The 19,545-nt window shown below is 42.1% G+C and overlaps 1 long non-coding RNA gene across 1 annotated transcript in view; it reads left to right on the forward strand.

Annotated features, from left to right (window-relative positions):
• Positions 1–317: 317 nt before the first annotated feature.
• LOC134730428 (uncharacterized) overlaps positions 318–19,545 on the forward strand; it is a 139,194-nt gene continuing 119,966 nt past the window's right edge. Inside the window, exons 1-2 of the long non-coding RNA XR_010112191.1 lie at positions 318–652; positions 19,215–19,337. This is a non-coding gene — a long non-coding RNA (uncharacterized LOC134730428). The remainder of the gene's footprint in view (positions 653–19,214; positions 19,338–19,545) is intronic.

The following is a 19,545-nucleotide window of genomic DNA, read 5'->3' on the forward strand; positions in this document are numbered from 1 at the left end:
TTCCCAGTAGTTAGTTGGTTTACACCCTATGTAAATGAAGGAGTGGCCCACAACCAGTCTAATGGGTTGTGGAAGGTGACGAGTCAGACTGAAGTGAAGTTACCAAGTAATACCCTATGCAGATGTCTGATTGGTTGTAGGAAGGGGACAAATCAGAGGTACTTGCCATTTCTCATCTGCGATGCAGAAAGGGGTGGGGGTTGCAAAGGGAGTAGCCTCTGTTTTTTTGTTACTTAAGCATGGGAAGTTGGAGTTTTCCTTTTGATTCATTTCTAGGAAGTCGGTGCAAACTGGCCCTGCCTCCAGACCCTATTCTCCAGCATGAATTGCATCTCATCAATGTCATTTTCACTTTTGATGATGAAGGCTGATTACCTTGTAGAGAGAGAAGTCATAGGGATATTATGTCCATGGAGCATGGCCTTAAGTGGACCTATTTCTTGGGGTCTCCAGATCTGTTTGGAACTTCAAAATTATTCAAGAAAAGGTGTCTCATCAGCAGAAGACTGAACAGTTTTACCTAATGGTATCTTGAGTAGAAATGTAACCTAGAAGAGTTTATTGAAAATCCTCCTGGCTGATGCTTATTTCTTGGAATCCTGAGTCTTACACTTGCTACCTAATAAAAAGAAGGAAGATTCTTCTCAGCAAGGTTGGTTTTTTGATCCTTTATGACACAGAATTGGGAGTAACTGGGGAGAAATATAAAAGGTCTGAGACTAGTTAAGGCTGGTGGAGGAATTGAGTGGTATTTCAATCAAGAAAGGGAGGGAACAGCTATATATACGAGAAAATGAAGAAAACAAAATGTTTACATTTTCTTTGTATTGAAATATTGTCGTGTTCTATTACCCCTTTTGTGGTGTTCAAGAAACTCAAGTACAGATCTTGAATACCTTTGGCTGGACTTGCTTTATTGGCTACAGCTCTGCATTAAGACTGGTCCAGTAGGGTCACAGACTTATAAAAAGCTCTTCAGACTCTCTCAACCAAACAAATCCATGCACTCCATAGATTTGTTTTTTCAATCAATTATTTAGCCCTCAAGGGGTTTTTTATACTCATAAAGTGTAAAAAGTCATTTCAGATCCCTCTACTCATGAAGGAAGGGAGGGAGGGAGGGAAGTAGAGGGGGGGAGGGAGAAAGAGATAGGGAGGGAAACAGGGAGGCAGAGAGAAAAACAAAACAATGAGGTTTTGACTTCCCTTGAGCCACTAGGCTGGAGTGCAGTGGTACGATCTTGGCTAACTGCAGCCTTGACCTCCCAGGCTCAAGCAATCCTCTCACCTGAGCTTCCCAAATAGCTGGGACCATAGGTGCACGCCATCACACCTGGCATATATATATTATTTATTTTATTGTATTTTTATCTTTTTTGTAGAGACAGGGTTTTGCCATGTCATGCAGGCTAGTCTTGAACTCCTGAGCTCAGGTGATCACCCACCTCAGCCTCCTAAAGTGCTGGGATTATAGCCATGAGCCACCATGCCTGGCCACAACCAGCTTTAAATAAGAGCTCTGGACAAGAATTAAGCTGGAATTCCCGAAAGCATCCATTGTATGTAATGAATTAGCTGTCTCTTATGCATTTAGATTACTACCAGTTACTTAGACTTCAGAGAATTGAGAAAATAGTCAAAAAAATAATTTTCTGTGTTCTATGGTTCAGATGAGAGATATTATCTGAAAAAAAATCTAGTTTAGATCAGTTTCTTGACAGTGGAACTATTGACAATTTGGGCCAGATAATTATTTGTTGTGGAGGTTTCTCTGTGCATTGTAGGATGTTTGGCAGCATCCCTGGCTTGTACCCACTAGATGCCAGTATCTCCCTCTCCCTTCCTTTCTCACACACATACACAATCATAATAATCAAAAATTTCTCTAGATTTTTGCCAAATGTCCCTTGGGTGGCAAAATCCCCCCTCGTTGACTAGTCTAAATCCTTGCTGGTCCAGTAGGGTCACAGATTTATAAAAAGCTCTTCAGACCATCTTTCAACCAAATAAATACATGCACTCCATAGATTTGTTTTTCCAACCAATTATTTAGCCCTCAAGGGGTTTTTTATACTCATAAAGTGCAAAAAGCCATTTCGGACTTTTTGCTGAATAATGATAGACATTAGTGTCTATCAGCTTGAGCATCTCCTGGGAAGCTTGTTGAAATTCTGGAATCTCATGGCCCACCTAGACCTTCTATATCATAATCGGCATTTTAACAAAATCCCCGCGTGATGTGCATACGCACCAAAGCCTGAGAGGCACCCCCAGTTTTGCAAAGGTCTGCTTGATTGAGCCCTGTTGAGAATCTATCATGAGCATACTAAAAGACAAAAGTATAACAAATTTGCTTTAAATATCTTAATTGGCTTTTATTTGCAATTCTAGAATCGGGCAACACCACATTCTATAAAATGAGTGTTCCCATGAGCTGAGTAAAGGAGGTGGGCTTTACAGACAGAAAAAGGCAGAAGAAAGCAGAAACAGTGAAAGGAAAAGCAGACTGGTTGTTTCAAAGTTATTTTCCTTGTATGGTTTAAGCCCAGGGGACTTCTTTAGCTTGCCGGCTGAAGTGAACTGGGCCCCTTGAGATTGGTTGCTATGACTCTCCTGGCCTTTCTTTTTCTTTCTTTTTTCTTTTTTTTTTTTTTTTTTTTTTTGAAAACTGGACTTTTTCAGAGCTCAGTTGGATCAGGTGGCACCTAGCATGAGTGACTCCATTCCCGTTTGGTCTGATTTGCGGGAGCCTAGCACAGGAGGCTAGTCCAAAACCATGGCCTCTTATGAATTTCATTTAACAAGCAAGATATCTTGGCATGCTGTGGGGATAAACTGATAGACATAATCCCAGGTCTCACTGAATAAGTCTGCACTTGTTCAGCTAAGCTAAATGTATTATATGATTCTCACACATGTCCATATGATCAAATAATATGTAGCCAAAAATTATGATGCAGATCTATATTTATTTACATGTATTGATGTTCATAACATATCTTGTTAAGTGAAAAAGCAGATTGCAAAATAGTATATATCACACAGTATGATCTGTTTTGCAGACACAAATTAATTCAAATTATATGTACATAAGAAATATATCAGTGTATATAAACATTCTTTAGCATATCTTGGAGAAAGATTATTGTTGATTTTTATCTTCCTTAAAATGTTTTCAGCATTTTTCTGAATTTTTACAATGAACGCATATTATTTTTATAACTAGAAAAGACAATTTCTTCAATTTTGCAAAAGACGGCCTTAACAGCTACATCTGCTCTGCCTCATAGTCTGTTCTCATAATAAAGAGGTCCAAGATTTATAAAATATGTCTACACTATTCCTTTTCTGGCTGAAATCCACCCATTTTTTCACCCAGAGAACAGGATCCAGAACTAAGGGTAGATATGATTCTATGATAGTCCCTGGGCTGGTGGCCCCTATACTCTCTGTGGTGGGGTGGGAGTGGGGGTTCAGAATGCTATAACATTTGATGTTATGGTTAGAGCTGGGGTGGGGCCAGATCATGATTCACCAATCCCATTTCCTCCTGGGCACAGAGCTGGGCTACATTTCCTAGACTTCTTTGTGGTTCAGTTTGGTCTTGACTAAAAGAATGTGAACAGAAGTGATACATGACACCCCACTCCTGGTCCTTAATACCTCTGGATGTGATTTGCTGTGCTGTTTCCCCTATGCTGGGTGGATACAGAAAGTTCACATGAGATAGATGGCAGAGTCACAGGGGAAGGACCCTGGGCCCCTGCCTCACATGCTGATGCAGAGCAGGCTGCTGATGGAGAGCATATTTTGAACTTTATATAAGCAAGAAATAATAAACCTTGATCACATATGAGCCCATACACATTTGGGGGGTTTGTTTGTTACAGACCACTTACATTCGGTTTTGAATAAAGTACTGTTGCTGTGCAGAGGAAAGAGAACAGGAAGTAATTAGTAAAGAAGCAGTAGCCTCTGAAGGAGGACTGGTTTGAATAAGCCAAATCACGTTAAACTAGAGTCTTACAACTAGGCTTATGAGAGCATTTATTGGCACAGTTGATATAAATGGAAAAGGCCAGATACTTGGGCTCTGCCTAATAACCTCTTAATGAAGAGTAAATTTAAAATGCAATGTTTCTTTCCAAGAAAGAGGGTCTCTAGCAGGAATTTGAGTTCATTGGTCACTCAGCAGAGCTACACTGTCATTATAGCAGCAGGTTGTGGGCAAAGGGCTATCAAGAAGCCATCAGAAGCCTGAGTTTTCTTGCTTGCTTGAATGTAATAGCTCATCCATTTGACATTGCATTAGGTTGAAACTTGGCACAAGGCTTGTCAGCCCAGATGTGAAATTTTATTGTCAAACAAAATATGTTTTAAAATGTTCCAGGGATCTCAGGTTGTTGTGGTTTCAAGTTTCTTTTATTGAAAAATTGAGCCAATAGATAGGAGCTTCAATATAAAACATAAAATTTTGCAAACAGTTACTACTTTAGAAAAATATACGACTCTGTGTCCACTCAAGAGCCTTTGAAATAACAGCCAATAACAAGAAAAAAATGTGGACATTAATAAACTGTTTGGGTGGGCTTGTGTATGTTCTTTTCCTTCCTGTCTCTCCACTAAACTGAAACCTTAATGTTGAATAACAAACCTTGACCTACAAATAATTTCTCTATTTTCTCATGGTTTCCTTTCTTGGCCTTTTATGAGGCAGGAAAGTAGCATGGTCTGAGTGATATCTTGACAACCAACATTTCCCTTTGGATGAGAAAAACAACTGTTATTCTAACAGGAGATGACTTCTATGCTAACACTTCTGAACAATGCCATGCCCACTTGAAGGTATGAAATTCAGCATTACAGGGTATTATGTTAGATTCTCTGCTTCATCCTGGCTTTTGGCTAACACTTTGGAGGAAAGAGCTACCTTGCCAGAACCAGACAACACTCAGGCCATCTAACACCTTCAATAATTTAACATTGTAAAAATGAAGGACAGGGTGGGCATGGACGATGTCCTGAGGGAAACAAAAAGAATGGTGTTAAAATCTGGCAAACTCTCAGAAGGCACAGCACAAGTGAGTTCTAAATCCCTCCTGGAGCATAAGCAGAGACAATGCTATTGACAAGCATGACTGCTCCAGGAGGGTAACTCAGAGGCCCCTGGAAATCCATTGAAGACCACCGGGGGAGCCAAGACCACCCCTGGAGGACCACTGAGTTGGTGGGTAACTCTGGGAGCCCAGAGGTAACACTCCTTTTATTGCCTGAAAGACACAATGATACTTATGACCCATTCTGGGAGTCTACAGGGCTCAATAAGTTCATGTGCATAGGCACTGAGAAGTATGGGTAAAAGACTAAAATTATATTATTCCTGGCTGGGAATGTTCCCTGTAAAATTCCTTATAATTACAGTGCCACCCTTGTAGATATTAGACCACAGTGAGGTTCTGAGCTGTATCATAAACTTCTTACCACCCAATAAACCTCCTCTCTTGGCTTTTTCTCCCTGAAGCATGTTCTTTTACCCCAAAACTTTCTATACCCTGGCCTACTAATTTCAATGGGAGTCTCAGACAGCTAAAGCAGGATGAAGACCAATAGAACATCAAGTGCAACCACTTTATCTTACAGAGTAGGATGTCAGGTTCAGAGGAATGGCATTGCATAGACTTTGAGATGCAAATAACACTCCCCAAATCACCTGAATAACTCTTGGGCTCAGCCCTTTTCAAGTGTTTTTCAGAACAGTGGTGCCTCATGGCCTGTGCTTGCCATGCAGTTAAAGTAGAATAACATGGACATTTTCCCAATCTGTGTCTCTCTCTCACTTACACATATACAGTGTTAATGAGTTAATGAGTTGAATTTCCTCAGTAAGGAGTTTGTGTATTTGTGGGCATGTGCTTAAACTCTGTTTTCTGTTAATATTGGTCAGGATAATCATTTAGCAAAACCATAGTACTTAGTTATTTTTAGTTTAAAACATCAATGACTCACGGCTTTCCAGAGCTCATGGGAAGCCATGCTTCCTGGTCTTCTGCTACCTGAACATGTTTGAGAATCTCTGCACTCCCCCAGGCTTCCTTTCCCTGGATTTGGGCATATAGAGAGCATTTTGGCTTGGCATGAAGGGGAGAGACACTGTGAGACTCAGGATGCATGAGTGTTGCTTCAGGAGCAGGTTACACATGTGTTATTGGGCCATTCTCCTGGGTTCTTCACAGAATCCAGCTCCATCTCAGGGATGGAAGCTTGGGAGAGCTGAGAGGCATCATCCTTATTTTTCCAGAAGGCACTATTAACAGCAGTAACAGTGTAGTTACCCTCAACAGCTTCTTTCACAGTAGAGGTTGACAAAGCAAAGCTGCAGTAGAAGATAAAAGCTGTGGATATCTCATGGTGGCTATTGACCAACTCACAAGTGGGCTTGAGATCTATGTAGGCTGATCTTCAACAACTTCAAGAAGTATTTGTGTGTGTATGGTGGAGATGGGGTAAGAGGAGTGGGTGGTTGGTTTTATTTAAGGAAAGATATGCTAAAGAGCCTGCAGACGGGCAAAAACAGGGGCTTTGGGTTATTAATGTTAACCATAGTTCATTGTTAGTCACTAGCTGGGCTGGTGAAGCCTGGGATATGTAAGTAACATAAAGTTAACATTTTGATCAGAGATTGCATTCTCTTGTTGGCACAGAATAGTATTCCAGGGACTGCAAGTGCTGTAATTCATCCCTACAGACCCAACTTATTATAGAGTGACATGAGCTCCAAAACACTTTATTCCAACAAATATATGCAAAAGTAATATTTTGGTGTATTGGAAAACACTCTAGGTTTAAATCCTAGCTCTTTTTGCTGTGTGATTTGGGCCAAATTATTAACCTCTCTGATCCTCAATTTACCACCTGTTAAATGGGCATAATAATACCAAACTCGGAATTTATGGAGGGATCATTTATTTAGTCAACAAATATTTACTGAGACCAAATATGGGTGAGGCATTGGACACAGAATGATGAATACAAAGACCGTTCCTTCACTTATGAAGTGTATCTTCTGGTGGAACATAAGAAATAACATATAAAAACTGTATTAGCACAATACTTTGAAATAAGAGGTGCTGAATAGACAGCACTTTTCATTACTATTTGCCATTGTTAATATTTCCATTTGCGCTTTCATGCCTAGGAGATAGAAGTTTCACAATGGCGAGGAACTTTATTCATTTTGTACATAGCTAAATAGCACATAGTACGTAACCACAAAATATTTGCTGAATGGATGAGTCCAAATGTTTCTCATAGTTTTTAACAAGCTTAGTTCCTGCGTAAGTAAACATGTTTTAGATTGCAAATGCATACATTCCCGATGTGTTGCAGAGGGCTGATTTGTTAAAATATTTGCCTCTGAAATATTCTCTTTAAAACATTTCTATACACATACACCTATGTACATATTTATACTTAACTACCCGGTTCAGCAATTGATGAGCTATATTTTCCCTGAGCTCTGAGTAAGCTCTACAACTAGGCAGAATCCCCTGCTCAAACTTAGATGTGCTCTCACAGTGAGTGTGCCCTCCACATCAGCTCCAGAGTTGAGAGTGTTCTGTAATGTGTGTGGTTCCCTCCACTGTGACCTCTCTCTAGTCCTTCATTTTGTGTTCTGGGGGAAGAGTTCTGATTCCCACAAGAGTGACAAAAGAGGCACAAATTCTGGAGCCATAGCTGCCACATTGAAGCAAAGAGTATTCTACTAGATGGTGAAATGCAAGTTTTGTGGAAGCCCAAGTTGCTTTCAAGGCAATAGGTGGTAGAAGAGGAAAGAACAGAACAGTCTGGTAAGAATCATTAGACATTTTACAAGCAAAATATCACAGCAGTTGGGGGTCTGAACAATTGTAGACCTGGTCTTCAGAGACCATGGCCAGAGGCATGCCACACCTTCAAGAGATTTGAAGCAATGAAAGGATCATTACAGATGGACAAGAAAAATCTCTCACCATAGGTATGAGGTTCTAGTAGGCAATATAGTGTGGACTGCTTACTGCTCCAGCATTCTGGAATACAACCCCATTTCTCAAATCCTTAGTGGAGAAAAGACTCATGTTAGCTTAAGCCAGGAAAGAATTTACTCAACAGTGCTTCCAAAAACCCAAGGGCAAGCATGCAGTGGATCTCAAAATAAACTGGAATCTGAGAGAGACAGCCATGAGGAATCTGACTCTCCTATCTCTAGTCATAATGGGTCTTGTTTCTTCTCTTTTTACACCTTGGCTTCCTCTGCTTCCCTGGACACACCTTTTGAAAATATAACCAATAACGATGTCTATGCACCTGGAGAAAACTAGATCTCTCTCCACTTCATTCCGTCTTCCTAAGAAATATTCCTATTGGCCCAACCTGGCCCAGTGACTGTGGCCGGGGTTGATTCATATCTTACAAACGTGGCCACCAGGAGCCATGGTGGGGGATGGGGAGAGCAGTTTCCAAAAAAAGGCTAGGGTTAGGATGAGGTAAGTTGCTAGACACATAATCCAATAGGTTTTCAGCATGGTTCCTGATTAAGGACATGGCCCGTAAAATATACCAGACCTTCCGTAGGCCCTTAGTTGGATATAAATACAAGCCAAAGTAGACTGAAGGGGGCCTCATGGTTCGAGACCTGAGTTTGTGTTGCTGCTTTGTGGCCTGAGGCATGGTCCCCTCTCTGGACATCTGTTTCCTCTTCTGAAACATGAAATTGCATTAAGCCAGTTCTACATAAAAGTATCACAAATCTTATTAAAATTCTAATGTTTATAACTCAGTGACAATAAGACTACTCAGGTTAAACTTAATTAGAAATGGTCTTTATCTCTTATTGAAGTTATAACAACTGATGTTTCAGGTGAGAAGTTCTGATGGGGTGATATTAATGTTTCTGAATACTAAAAGTCAGCGAGAGTAAATTCATGACTAATTCATAAATGCAGTTTTGTGGATAAACTGCTGCAAAATAGAATCCATTCAGGGGTGAATAATAATAATAATAGCTACCATGTTCTTAGCCAGTAATAGCACTGGCTGTCTGCCAGGCTTTGTGCTAAGATTTCATTTGGTCGTCACAGTAATACTGTAAGGTACATACTATTTTTAATCCCTGTTTTACAGATTTAAGAAAACTGAACTTTGGCTTAGAAAGGCCATCCAGTAAGAATGTGGCTGGACCAAGTTTCAAACCCACTTCTATTGAAAAAGATTGAAAACCTTTGCATTAGCTGATCTCTGCCTCTTAAACTAAATGTGATGAAATTAATAAATTATACAATTATACAATATGATGTGTGTGTATATTGTATACTTTTCATCTCTGATACTCCACACATTCAATGCATGTGTCAGAAAGGCATAGGTGTATATTAATGTTTAAATATTACCTATTCCCTTGTCTGAAAGGTATGACAGTGTTTCAATCACAGAGCCAGGCGCATGCAGGGAATTTTGCAAGCACAAGCTCAACTATATGAGAGTGCAAAGTTAAGTTTTTATTGGCCTGAGTATGGTGATTCAAGCCTTGATGTTTTACTACTTGGGCCATGTGGTTTGGGAGGTGCTGTTGTAGGGTGCGGGGGTCTGTGACTGCTCACGTGTGCACACGTGTATGTGTGCATGGCTGGGTATTTTCCAGAGTGGAACAAGAAGGATTAACTTTCAGCATTTGGCTCACCCTAACCTATAGCAGATGGGCACTGGCTTTAAGTTCTCATAAAGTCAACCCTAGAGACTTGTTAAATAATTTATCCTCAACTTTGGAAGAGCAAAGGAATAAGGTGATTAGGAAAAATGGAAAGCCACATGATAATGTGCCATTGATGGAGTGGGGTTGTCTTTCGCTGTGGAACATGGTGAATGTAGCAGCGAATGAATTTGGAAAGTAGTGGGGAGAGAGTCGGACCTGGTTGGGAGAGCCCTTGGAGCAGAGAGCTCCTGACTTTTATCCCCAGCAGCTGCAGCAGAGAAAGTGAGAAAACCTCCATTCTTTACCCAGGGAATGGCCCCAACTTTAAGACATATTGAACCATGCTAATTTTAAGGCCTCCCAATATAACCATTTTATTTCATCCAGCTGTGGGGCCTGACTTTGGGCTGGAAAGGAGAGCCAGAAAAACAGGTAGGGCAGAGCTGGAAAAATAAATCCACAGGATGCCTGTCAGTACCTGGTTTTAAGCTGAGGGTGTGGGAGCTGTAGCAAAGTCACATGGGTGATTTAACATAGACCACCACCTCCTACTGGCTTTCAATGACCTCCTTTCCTGTTCCCCACTGCCAGCAGCTGGAGAAGTAAAAGTCCTTCAAGCTTCAATCAAGAAGCTCTCCTACTTTCAGTCCCTTTTAATAAGATGCCATGAGCATAGCTCACTTGTTAAATAGTCACTCATCCATTGAAACAACTTTAAGGAGGCAGGGCTAGTCAGGATCCATGGTTGCAAGCAACAGAAACTATTTCTAGTTAATTTAAGCAGAAAAGGAAGTTATTGGAAGGAGACGGAATAACTTGCAAAACCGAGAATGTGCATGGAGAACTAAGATTGGGCGATGTCCAGGTGCCAACGGAGTCCAGGTGCTGGAAACACAGCCAAGGTCATGCCACAGAAGGGTCTGGATGGCGCTGCAGCTGCCTCTGAAATCCCCACCAGTAAGCAATATTAAGATGTTGCTGGTACTGCCAGAATTCACCTTTAAGTATCCCATAGTTCCCTGTATCACCTGCTTCAAGTTTAAAAATCCAGGGCATTGGCATCCAACCTCACTCGCCAGGGGCCAGGTTAGTGAGGAACCATTTGAGGCAAGCCTTACCTTCAACATACCTTGGGGTGGCCTGGAGGTGTAGTTCAGTTGCTGGAAAGGCAAAACTGCCAAATATTCACAACAGAGCTTTCTCTAAAATGGAGAATTTCCTCTTTCCAGAGAAAGATAAAGAAAGATGGCCAGACATAGTGTTTCATGCCTGTAATTCCAGCACTTTGGGAGGCTGAGGTAGGCAGATCACTTGAGGCCAGGAGTTTGAGACCGGCCTGGCTAACATGGTGAAACCCCATCTCTACTAAAAATACAAAAATTAGCCAGGTATGGTGGCACTTGCTTGTAATCACAGCTACTCAGGAGGCTGAGGCACAGGAATCTCTTGAACCTGGGAGGTGGAGTTTGTAGTGAGCTGAGATCGAGCCACCGCACTCCAGCCTGGGTGACAGAACAAGACTTCATCTCAAAACAAAAAAAAGAGGAGTTCCTCTTAATACACTGTTGATGGCAATGTAAATTAGTATAGTCATTATGGAAAACTATGGAGGTTCCTAAAAAAAAAAAAAGTTATAATATAGCTACCATATAATCCAGTGATCCTACTACTGGATATTTATCCAAAGGAAAGGAAATCAACATGTCAAGGAGACATCTGCACTCCCAAGTTTATTGCAGCACTATTTACAATAGCCAAGATATGGAATCAACCTCAGCATCCATCAACAGATGGATGGATAAAAATATGTGGTCTATCTATAGTATGGAATACTATTTAGCCATAAAAATAATGAAATCCTGTCTTTTGCAGCAACATGGATGAACCTCATTATGTTAAATGAAAGAAGTCAGGCACAGGCACAGAAAGACAAATACCATAAAATGTCACTCATGGAATCTTAAAAATTTGATCTCATAGAAATACAGACTAGAATAGTGGTTACCAGAGCTTAGGAGGGTAGTAGGGAGGGGACGATGGGAAGAGATTGATCAAGTACAAAATTACGGTTAGATAGGAGAAATAAATTCTGGTGTTCTGTAGCACAGATGGGTGACTGTAGTAACAATAATATACTGTATATTTTAAAATAGCTAGAAGAGAGAATTCCAAATGTTCTCAGCACAAAGAATTGATAAATGTTTGAAGTGATGGATATGCTAAATACTATGATTTGATCATTACACAATGTATGTATGTATTGAAGCATCACACTGTATCCCATAAATAGTTACAATTATTATGTGTCAATTAGAAACAAAATAATTTTAGCTGGGTGTAGTGGCATACACCTGTAATCCCAGCTACTCAAGAGGCTGAGGTGGAAGGATTGCTTGAGCCCAGGAGTTCCAGGTCATTCTGAGCAACATAGGAAGACCCTATCTCAAAAACAAAATTAAAAAAAACTGAAATAATTTGAAATTCTTAAAAAAGAATAAGTTCCCAGTATCATAATGGGCTCAAAGACTAATTCATACAGATGGTTTGCATTTCATACTTTCCATGAGGTTCAGATTTCTCTGACCTAAGTTCAAAGGAGAATTTGTTCTGATGTTACTTGTCCAAGGAAAGTTAATGTGAAGGTCTCCTGACACCTGCAGAGATGGGCCTTGTTGCTATGACAGCCTTTGGAAGAGGGAAGGATGCAAGAGGTGGAAGCATTATACACCTGTAAAATAATGGTCCACTCCTTACAAGTACCCTGAGCGATTTGATCCTATGAAGAAAATAAAAAACAAGGATTTGTTTCTTTAACTCCTCACCAGGCGTGGCATGAGTTAGGTTGGAGAGTTACAGGCAGAGCCCAGGTGCAGTCTGTTTGGCCTCTGTACTCAGCAGGTATTGATACCAAATCTACGTCGGCCAAGACAGGCCCTCAGAGCCACTCCTTCCACCACTTTGGAGGGCAGTAATTCCCAGCTGTTTGCCAGATTCATGTCATCCATTACTATCTTCTGGGAAACGCTGAGGACATAGGGGACTGAAACTGCTCTAGGAATTGGAGACTCTGCCCCAGGTGAGCAATGTGATTCTGGGTACAGCACCAGGCCCTTCTGGGCCTTGAATTTAGGGATGAGACACAATAAAAAACCTTGCAGTTTTAAAATGAAAGGACTGTGGATTTAAAATATAAAATAGCTTCAGCAGTGACTAAAAACCTTGGTAGCCCGAAAGGGAATAAGGGGAGAAAGTAAACTCTGAGAGTATTATCCTTTGAGGCTCAGTGTCTCGTCTCTAGGATAAATACAGATTTGTTCCCAATTGTTGGGGTGTTCTGATGTGACAAGCACCCAGTGCTGCTCACCTGAGGGTAATTAAATTTGTGGAGGCACTTCTCCCTCAGCCAAAGGACCTACATGTCATAAGATGGTCGTTATAAAATAAGCATGCCAAATGTGGCCCTGATTTAATAACAAAGATGAAAATCCAATGGGATCTATTGAGACAAGCAAGCTTCATGTATGACTAAGTGCAGGATGAAGGGAGGGTAGGCACAGCTCAGTCATTGGCCTGAAGATCAGGGAGGACAATAAGCAAGAGTGGCTCCCGTTCCTCACCATCCACACCTCCACATTGCCACCAAGCCCCCCAAAGTTAGACCATCATCTTGTTTAGGAATATACCTGGGATCGACAAATGGATGTGATTCTATCAAGAACATTCTCTGTCTCCTTATGTTTAGCAAAGGCTCTGGTGTTTGTTCAGCATTGTGACAAATCATTGGATGATTGACTCAAGTATTCAATTTGTGTGTCCTGTAGCAAGAGCCAATTTCTCTGAGTCCTTTCTTGAGCCGTTTCAAGAAAACAGTGACAGAAAAACTTAGCATTTCAACCTATACTTATGTTTTGCAGAGCCTGTCCTTTGAGTCACTCAAAGCTATGGCAGAGCTCTTCCCCAGGGCAAGGAATTCAGGGTTCTCCTCTTTGGAAACTGGATGACGGGGAGCAGGTCAGGGAGGCAGGGCTGGGAGCAGGCAGAAGCAGACTCTCCCGCTGGCCTCTGGAGACACTTTCTCATTGGCCAGGGGTCATGATGAGCCAACCCTGGCAGTGATGCTATCATCCCTATATCCATGGATGTCTTGGACCAGTTCTTATTTTAGATGCTCCATCCCTTGAACTCATAAAAAAAAAGCTTGTAGTTATATAAGTTATACAATTTACTTTTGGTTTGAAGAGCAGGGCTACTACTTGTTCTGGTGGCAGACTCTTTTTTTCTTTTCCGCTTCTCATGTTAATTGTTATTAGACATTACTTGTGTAAAAATATCAGTAGGGGGTTCAGTTTCCACTGATATGGCAGACTACCTATTCTGAAAAACATTCCTACTACAAAATATTTGGAAATGCTAGGGAAAATGCAACAAACAAGAAAGTTGGGGAAATCCCAAGGCACCAAAGATGGAAAGGGAAATAGAAACCTGAGTGGGAAGCAGGTGTTGAGGCCAGTCTGTCCTGAGGGTGTTGTACGATTTGGGTGCCCTTGGGTTTTAACAACTATGCAGGAGACAGGGTCTGTGCCAGGTGGGGAGGTGAAACTGAGATCTGTCAAAACCTGGGACTTTTGAAGTCAAAGTACAGATTAAAGGGGAAAATGGTGTATTGAAAAAGGGAGATGACAGGAAAACATGAATGACTCTATATGAATTTTGAGTGGTGAAAAAAGGACTTTCTGGAAAATTCGCAGCCTTGTGCTTGTCATTCTTTGGTTTTGAGGTTTGAATTTACACCATCTGCATGACTGAAAATGCCCCAAGTAGAAAAGGGCTCTGGGACATTTGGCTGGAACCAGTGCAAATTCTGTGAAGAATGGAATCACCTTAGAGTTTCATTTAAAAAAAAAAAAATCAGAGACGAAAAACAGAATTAGTGTTAGTGAAAGCAAGAGACACAGATTGTTATTTAGGCTGCCCTATGAAGCCACTCCACTCCAGAACTGTAAGTAATAAATACTGTTTTTAAGCCACATGGTCTGTGGCATTTTGTTATAACCGACTAAGACACTTGCTTTATATAAAATGGCCAATATCATACTTTCTTTGCTTAAGCTTTATCTGGATAATATCTTACATGTGACTAGCAACATACAGTCTATAAAGCCCTTTTACATCTGTTAATCTCATTCTCCATGATCCTATTAGTAGAATTAGATAAACTGAACCCATTCTGCTACTGAAAAAAACTGAGGGTTAGAGAGGCTAAGTGCTCAGCCCTGTTAGTAAACGATAGAGCAAAAAATCTGTAGGTCTTTAAGCCTGAGTCCTGTGACCTTTCCAATCTGGCAGCCCACTTCATTCATAGACAAGCAAAGTTTTTAGAGACGAGATCTTGTTCTGTTGCCCAGGCTGGAGTGCAGTGGCACGATCTCGGCTCTCTACAGCCTCTGCCTTCTGGGCTCCAGTGATCCTCATGCCTCAGCCTTCCAAGTAGCTGGGACTACAGGCATGTGCCACCACATCCTGCTAGTTTAAAAAATTTTTTCGGCCATGCACGGTGGCTCACGCCTGTAATCTCAGCACTTTGGGAGGCTGAGGCAGGCAGATCACGAGGTCAGGAGATCGAGACCATCCTGGCTAACACTGTGAAACCCCGTCTCTACTAAAAATACAAAAAATTATCCGGGCGAGGTGGCAGGTGCCTCTAATCCCAGCTACTCGGGAGGATGAGGCAGGAGAATGGCGTGAACCCAGGAGGCAGAGCTTGCAGTGAGTCAAGATTGTGCCACTGCACTCCAGCCTGGGCGACAGAGCAAGACTCTGTCTCAAAAAAAAAAAAAAAAAATTTTTTTTTTTTTTTTTTGTGGAGACAAGGTCTCACTATATTTCCCAGGCTGGTCTTAAGCTCATGAGCTTAAGCAGCCTGTTCACCTTGGCGCATCCCAAAGTGCTGGGATTATAGGCTGGGTGACAAGCAACCTATACTGAGCTAGGACCGAGGGCTGGGGATACTGTACTGCTTGGGATGCTTACTGTGTCATGCGAGAGTCATACAAGAGCCAACAGGGGGATAAGTACTAAAGCTAAGAAGGAAGCCTTGTGGAGGCAGGTAGGAGAGACACCTAACCCAGAATTGGGAGGCTCATAAAAGACTTCTCAAGACGCAGGTCCCTCACGCCATCGTTTTCCAATGTAACCTACAGCAGCTCCTCCAGACCTCTCTCTGAAAGCACCTGAGGCCAAAAATGACCTCTTAATTCCCCCAATAACTTCCATCTCCACTTACCTTAATCCAGGCACAGGAATTTTGGTGTTCTGATTTCAGTAAGCCACAAAGACCAAGGACTCTCCTGGAAGGTGTTGATTCGCACTGCTATAAGTTGCTTCAGGGACCTACAAATGTTGAAATGGAGGGATGATCAGAGGGGAGGGGAGGAGAGAATTGCAAAAGAAAGGATTGACTGCGACAGGCAGGCATGACTTTGCCCGCCCTTCCTTCTCATTCTCAGGTCAGACTCTTCAAGCAGCACAAGGGGCTATGGGGTCAATTTGTAATCTGCTCTCTGATGAGAGGAGAAAATGTGGAAAAACTTTCATAATAAAGGAAATTTGTCTTGGGTGCCCTCTTTCTCCCCTTTCTGGATCTTTCCATCCACTATACACTGAGTGAAGCTATGTTGCAGGCAGAATAGGTTAAGGCTATACTACAGAGCTAGAGAGGCTAAGGGGCTGGAGAATAGAGGAAGTTAGAGAGAGAGGCATAGAGGGCTCATCTCCTTCCCCATCCCACCCAAATATCTCGAGCAAACACCAGAACCACGCTCCAGTCCAACTTCTGTAGACCTCCAATTCCACCCAGAACTTACCTCCAGAGAACTAGGGAAGGGAGGAGGAAGAGAGGGGAGGAAAAGTTCCACTAAGGTATAGTTTTTAAGTAAATATTTTTAATAAAACCCTTTAAATATGTCTCAGTGTTCAGGTTTAAATCATCTCTTAAAACTGAAATTTAGGTGATAAAATTATCACTGAACCACGTCCCTCCATCTTCCATAAGGCAATTTCTTCTAGGGTTACAGGGTTTTAAGTTGTGGGATGTTTTCAGCACTGCTTGGAGTTAAAACACAATTTTATTTGACAGCTTGAAAAACATTTCATATAGTTCAAATATTCTTCAAAGAAGTCTGTGGAATGAATGAATATTAGGAAAGGCTGGGGCGGTGGGGCAAGGGAAGAAGGAAGTAAAGTCTCCACAGATGCCTCTAGGATATCTGAAAAAATGAGTGGGACAGGGTAGCACAGCCCTTGAGAGGTAGAAGGAGTTGCCTGAGAGAGGGAGAAGCCTTCTGAGAAAAGAAGCCAGGTACAGCCCGTGGCAGCTGAAGAGAAGTCCTAGCCGTCAAGAGGGAAGAACAATTCTAGGCACAGCCCTGAGCATTGCTCCTAGTGGAGGCCCTACTGGACTCAGTGTGGGAGAACAATGTGACCAGGAAATAAAAATGAAGAAGTTTTTCTCCTCAACTCTGGAAAATAAAGAGACTCAGGCAGTCCTGCTGTGAGAGCACTCCAACCAAGTGGGACACAGAATGAAGCACAAGACAATATGCGGTGCCACTAAGCATGCTTGTGGGGTAGAGGGCGTGACCTGGCAGGGGAAAATGAAGGTGCCCAGTAGGAGGTGGCAGAGTGGTAACACCCATTGACACAGACCAAAATATTGAAGGAGCACTTAACAGAGCCCTTCCTGGACAAGAGGGAACAAGAGGTGGTGGAATTGGAGTAAACTACTGTTTATGTACCCTTAGGCTTGGAAGACCTGGGGAGATCAGAGTTACACAGGTAGCTCCAAGCTCCTGCCTCTAGTGCCCTATTCCATTCTGCGCTCTCCCTTGGGAAAGAGCTCTCACCCAAGCTGACTCTATTTATCAGAATCACACACACACTCAAGGCTTATGAATATACAGATTATAAATGGATTCAAACCAAAAGCTCTTTGAGGGCATTGTGTTAACAGTGCCTTAACAATGGGAAAAGATCATATCTGCGTAGAGATGTTGTGTTTAAACCCACTGTTACACACATCTCATTTGGTCTACATAACAAGCCAGTGAGGTAAGCATGGAGTGTGAAAGCCTGAAGTAAAACCAAATGTAAGTACAGCCAGGTAGTTGAAAATCCCTTTGTTTGTGGGTCTCAAGCTCCCACTAACAACTACCAGCTTCTTAGCAGAGCCAGGTCTCACTCCTCCTGTGAGCCAGACTGACGTGGTGATGTGAGATCTTATCAGTTCTGAAAGGGAAAGAAGTTAAATTCTCGTGGCCTTCTGGAGAGGATCAAGTGTTTTGCCTTCTACCTAGAGAGTTGATTCTTCTTGACAAGGGGATGAACTCATGAGCTAATGTAAGGAACCAGTCCTTACAGACTCGATGTGTTTTGAATTGTGTTTGTGAGGTTTGTTTTAATATGTGTCTACCTGCCACGGTGACATATGCCAGTGCATCTGTGCTGAGGCAGCCCTTTTAAGAACCTCCCCCCTGAAAAGGGCCTTAAAATGTGGCAGCTAGCCTTTGGCCTTACATTGAAGACACACCTCACTGTATGCCTCTAGTCCTGCCTCCAATCAACTGTCGCCTAACTTTTTCATAGGGATGGCAGGGAAACCTCGGAAGAATATCATCCTTAACACTCTGCGCCTAAATCTTTCCTGAAGTGAGATGGGTTGAATTCCACAATATCCCTTCCTCACACATTAATTCTGTAATGCAATGGAGCTGAGTCTTCTCCATGAGACTTCCCAGGAAAGGTCCCTTTGGGCAAAAATCGAGATGCTGAAAACCTCAGGAAGCCTGGAGATTGACTTACCTGTCTGTTGTAGTCACCAGAATTTCTCTTCCTGCTGCAACCACATTTATTAAATGCCTTTCAGTGACAATGGGCTATGATAGGGACCCATTTTGTGGTTTTGGAGCTCTAGTTGTGACTTCCATTCACAGCCTTGCCTGCATCTCTCATCCATCTCATCCATTTACTCAGTACCCATTTCTTTTTTTGAGACAGTCTTGCTCTGTCACCCAGGCTGGAGTGCAATGGCGCGGTCTTGGCTCACTGCAACCTCCAACTCCCGGGTTCAAGCAATTCTCCTGCCTCAGCCTCCCGAGTAGCTGGGATTAGAGGTGGCTGCCACCAGCTAATTTTTTGTATTTTTAGTAGAGACGGAGTTTTGCCATCTTGGCCAGGTTCGTCTCAAACTCCTGACCTCAGGTGATCCACCCACCTTGGCCTCCCAAAGTGCTAGGATTACAGGCATGAACACCCGGCCTCAGTACCCATTTCTTTGAGTAACTGTGTCTCATGCACCAACTACTACTAACTAAATACTAATATTTAATGTGTGTCAAATGGCAGCTACTGTGCTAAACATTTTACATATGACATCTCCAACTCTTCTCAACAACCTACAAGGCAGTTACTATTAATATCCCCCATTTTATAGGTGAGAAAACAGAGGCTGAGAGAAGTTGGAAGAAACACAGGAGCAGGGATCCCACATTAGACAATCTGACTCCAGAGATCAAGACCTTGGCTGCAACACTATATGGGCTCTGGGAAATCCAAGGTTAGTAAAACATGGTCCCTACTCTCATGAACTCATGATTCAGAGGAGGTAGAATTGTAAAATAAGCATAATGAAAAATAAATGTTATCCTAAAGGAATGTGCCCTTAATACAGCATGTGAGGCAGGATCTGCCTACCTGGCTGGGAGGGATGAAAATCGGGGAGATGATTGGTGATCAGGGGAAACTGACTTTCCAAGCTGAGACAC

This window comes from Pan paniscus, chromosome 4, assembly GCF_029289425.2.
Source record: "Pan paniscus chromosome 4, NHGRI_mPanPan1-v2.0_pri, whole genome shotgun sequence".
Lineage (NCBI taxonomy): Eukaryota > Metazoa > Chordata > Mammalia > Primates > Hominidae > Pan > Pan paniscus.